Below are 4,927 nucleotides of genomic sequence, written 5' to 3'. Positions count from 1 at the left end.
ATTAGATTAAGCATGAAATGTTACTTTGACAACTCCATCCAATGCTGGCAAAAACATGCATGTATATTCCTGGTGAAAAGTAAGAAAAAAGGAATGTTTCCCTTTGGTCATTCATTTATGTGTTCATTCACTCAACAAATACTTGTTGAATGCCTGCAGTGAAATGGACTGTTTTTAGGCCAAGGATGTGAAATCAGCCAGGCACAGCAGCCACCTGAACCTCCTAAGCAAGATTGTTGGAAAGAAGCAAGATGATAATATGTTGTGTAAATTGATTAGGAGTTCTGTCTCCTTATCCATTTCCATGCAACCATCCATATTTCACAATTCAGGGTTCTTCCTGGGATTTTCGTCTTGTCTTTTTCTTGTTTTCAGCTCCAGTGTTCCTTAAGGACCATTTATTTTCCCTCTACCTGATTACCTGCGCTTCCTTTCCACACTTTTCTCCTTGTACATGGTCACTGCCAGAGGTAGATTTCCCAGGTAGCTGATGAAACTTACACATTTTTGCCCTTACCACTGTAGGTCCCTTCTGGTTTTCATTTAGAATAAATTACCAGTTTCATACTAAATTTTTTATTCATAATTTTGCATTTTTTTTTCTCCAAAGAGCACATCTATCCATGGCCGCTGTTAATGATTAATTTGATCATTTTCATTTTGAGGTAGTAGAGGGCATTTCTTGCATAGTTGTTTACACTCCTAGAGACCAGCTTCCTATCCACCAGTGACAGTGGAAAAGACAGTCGGTTTCCTCTAAAGTTATTGCCAATCAGTCAGAGCCAAGTGATTTTAATACCCAAATTGACCAGAAACATTGCTTTCTATCTGCAGTGCCTTCTCAGATGATCCACAGCTAAAATGAAAGTAGATGCAAGTTTGGCTCAGGAATTCCGTGAGCTGATGAGAGGTGTCACTTCCCAGTCTTGAGAACTCAGAGGACATTTTTGTGTGTGTGTGTCTAGCAGTATCCTATGAGTTACTTTCTCTTCTGGGTAACATTTAAATGCTTTTCAATAACTTTTGTCAGGATTTACTCACTCTAATATGCTGCTCACACATTTGTAATATGTGCCCAGTACTTGGAATCTGCAGTGTTATACCTATTATATAACAAAACAGCTCCTAGAAGAGTACAAATTCTAAATGAAATTGTTCAAAACCAATCCATAGTAACAGAATTATTCTTTATTTTATTTTTTTTGGTGGCACGAAGTATAACAGCATCTTAATACAGCCCCTGCTGTTACGTCATTTAAAAAAAAATAGTGTGTATATTACAGCCATAAAATCTCTTTTTCTGTACACCTAGCAATTAAATATTTTGATACACTGTGTTAGTAGTTGAGAGGCGGGAAAAAAACCCTGCTCATTTTTAAGTAGTGTAGTGGTATATTTAACACACTTTGGCCCTTACCCATTATTCATCACCTTCACGCCTTTCTTTTTGAAACTCCTTACATATTTTGTGTGACAGTGTTGGTTTCTGAATTTTTGTCTCACACTGATTTCTCCTTTTCTGTTTCTTTCATTGTGCTCATATTTTCCTGAATGTCTTGTTTTGAAATGGCCTCTGTTGAGTTGTTCATCCCTTTTGGGCTCTTAAGCACATACTCCCTGTTTCTCATTCAAGAATTTCAGCTTTTCCTTATGAGTAGAAAGCTCTCAGTTCTCTAATTTAAATCTTTATTTCTTTCTCTCAAATTCCTGTCCCATAGCTTATCTGCTCCTAGATATCTTGACTGTCTTATTCTCATCGTAGGTTTACCACATCCAAAAAGCTGCCTTGCCTTCCAAAAGCTTCTCTTCCTCAGTTTCTTGACTCTGTTCTTGGATCTACTGTCCTTTCCATCATTTACACACATCCTTTTCCTTCATCTTCTATACCTGGTCCCCAGATTCTTCTAATTCCTTCTTTGGGCTATCCCTCTTCTCTATTTCTAATATTCCCTCACTCCCAGGATAGACCCTTGACCTCTTAAACCCACATGGTTATGACCATCTTCTCAGTGACCACTCTTGACTTTGGCCTGTCCCTTCATGTGCATCCTGCAATGTTCTCACAGACTTAATTTTTTTTTCTTAAATTACTCCAGACCTCTGCTGAGGACCTTCAGTGGTCTCCTCTTAGTAGCCTCTCAAGCTACTACACCCTACCCCCCCCCCCCCGCAAACACATACACACACATACACCCAATTAATTATCTAACCTCATTTTTTGGACAAGTAGCATTTCCCAATATTCACCAATAAGGACCCAGGCTTAAGTCACAATGTTCTCTTATCTTCACTCACACACCATGTTTATACTTTTTACCTTCATTTCTTCCTTGCTACTGTTTTTCCTAATATGAGAGTGCTTCTCTCTGATCATTTACATCCTGTCTATTCTTTAATACCTGGTTGAAGATCTTTTTCTTGATAACTCTGGCTTTCTTTGATTTTTCTGTCCTCTTGTAGTGCTTGCAACCTATACCTCACAATTCACACTTAGTATTTTCTTTTTTTTTAAATATTTTTTTTTGTGTTGTTGAGAATATACACAACAAAACGTACACCAATTCAACAGTTTCTGCATGTAGTTATGTGACATGGATTACATTCTTTGAATTGTGCAACCATTCTCACTCTCCTTTTTCAAACTGTCCTCCTCCATTAACATAAACTTACTGCCTCCTAAGTTTCTATTTTCTGACATAATTTCAAGTATAGTGGTTCAATACCTGACTTTAGTTGCTAGTTCTTACTTATGGACTGATGCAGTGTAACAAAGGACAGAAAAGCAGCTGCATGAGATTTAAAATTTTGCCTTTAACTAAGACTTCCTGAAATGGCTTTCAGAGAGAAAAAGAAAGAAAAGAAAAAAAAATGCAGCTCCAGGGGACAATGGGTATTTCTTTGATGGATCTGTTTGGAATTTCAGGGTGTTTGGGTCAAAGGGATTTTAAAAGGCAATCTAGTCCTATCACCACGTCCAGGGAACAGGAATGAATGCTCAAAGCAACTCATTATGCACTGAGACAGCTCTGGTTCCTGCATTGCAGCATTTTGGGAACCTTTATTATATCCTGTGAAATGGCTAAATCACTGGGAAAGAAGTACATACAGATAAATAAGTAATGCTCCTACCTGTTGGGTATCCTTATTCTCTTGGAGGAAGTAATTGATAATTGACATTAATACAGGAAGGTAAATATTAATGGTATGGATATGAACAAAGGGCTGAGACCTTTAGAGATAAGTGAGATTTTAACAAGTAGAGATAAGAGGATGGAAAAAAGAGACATACCAATAGGATATACCAGAGGAACACTGATGCAGAATCATGAGGTGGTGAGCCACACAGGGCAGTGTTTAACTTAAGCCTATAGTAAGAGTTCAGGGAATAAAAATCACTGCCTACTGTGACTCTGGGGACAGGAACCTAGGACCTATTGATATGACCCTCGTGTCCCACATCTGCTCATGATTTTTGTGTCTTTGTGAACTGTGAATAGTCAATGAGTACAGTGAAAACCCCTTAGTCATAACACTGCCTGGTCTAGAGTGAATAGAGAGGGTTTTCATGTTTTGTGAAATTAAATTCCAAGTGTCACATAGAAAGGGTTATTTCCAAATCACATTTAAACAGTGGCACTCCCTGATATTTTTATTCAGAAGCCGAGCTTTATTCACTAGCCACCCAGAACTCAGTGCTGTAAAATCAGCTGGGATTGAATCTTTCTCATCGTCTGAGATTGAAAAGCCATTTTGCAAGAATGACTAATGTTCTGAGTTCCGACAATTGAGTTCACAACATACCACAATTTCCCTTTTTGCTGAAATACATCATCTGTCAGCATCATTTCTGCTAGGACCGTTTTCAGTATTTTAATCAAGAACTTGGCAGCACATATTGTGTGGTTTTGTAGTGATTAAGAAAAACTTACATTGAAAAAAAAAGTCACTTGTTTTTGCTGCCTTAGTTATTCAGGTACTCTGAGGCTCAGGGCAGGTTTTGCATTAATTTTGAAGTTTTTAGGATACTTCTTTGCCTTCATTTTATATTTTTTTTTCCTCACAAATAAACTAAGATATTTTTGCTTTGTCAATGTTTTCATGTTGAACAAAGAATATAATAAATTTATTTGGGTTCCGATTTTTTTGAAATCTTCAAAATAAATGAGCTTTTGGGTTTTGGTGACATTTAATAGGTAATTTTAGCAATTGTTAGCCAATACTAATTTATTTGTACTTATACATAATCTTCAGCTAAAGTATGAAATATATGTAATAATAGATCTAAGTAGAGTATAATTATACGGATTACAGAGACCAATAATTGAGATAAGTGTGGAAGCCTGTCATTGGTAAGTATTGGGTCATATAATCTTGGTGCAGATGTGACATATGCATATTTTAACATATAAAAGTCTTGCCAATGGTTAGATTCAGGTGTACCCAGAAAGACTGAGGTTGTTTTGTACTTTTATATCACATACACAGAATTTTAAGAGTGCCCATCCCTGTGTTATAGAAACTATAGACACCTAACAGCTATTTAAAGAATGTACTTGCATGTATGAGATAGATTTTATGATGACAGTTTCTTTTCAGTGACTCAAAAAACAAAATCCACTACCATCAAGTCGGTTCTGACTCATAGTGACCCCCACTGGGTTGCCAAGGCTGTAAATCTTTGTGGAAGTAGATTGCCTCACATTCCTCCTGTGAAGCAGCTGGTGGGTTTGAACCACTGACCTTTTGGTTAGCAGCCTAATGCCTTATCCACTATGCCACCAGAGCTCTGTTCAGTGATTAGAGCTTGATGAAATGAATCAAAAGATGTTTATATTTTCTAAATGTGAGACTTATTTTTGGGACCATATTTTCCACTTATTGTATTTTATATTATAAAGTATTTTATATTTTTGCCAGTAATTTGAGT

General features: G+C 36.8%; 1 protein-coding gene across 1 annotated transcript in view; it reads left to right on the top strand.

Annotated features, from left to right (window-relative positions):
• Nucleotides 1–4,927, top strand: part of MAOA (monoamine oxidase A) — a 96,149-nt gene that overhangs the window by 1,209 nt on the left and 90,013 nt on the right. The gene's annotated exons all lie outside the window — the stretch shown is intronic.

Source organism: Orycteropus afer, unplaced genomic scaffold, assembly GCF_000298275.1.
Source record: "Orycteropus afer afer isolate SDZICR_OR568_19922 unplaced genomic scaffold, OryAfe1.0 scaffold00517, whole genome shotgun sequence".
Taxonomy (NCBI): Eukaryota; Metazoa; Chordata; class Mammalia; order Tubulidentata; family Orycteropodidae; genus Orycteropus; species Orycteropus afer.
This window is presented reverse-complemented; position numbering and strand designations above follow the sequence as displayed.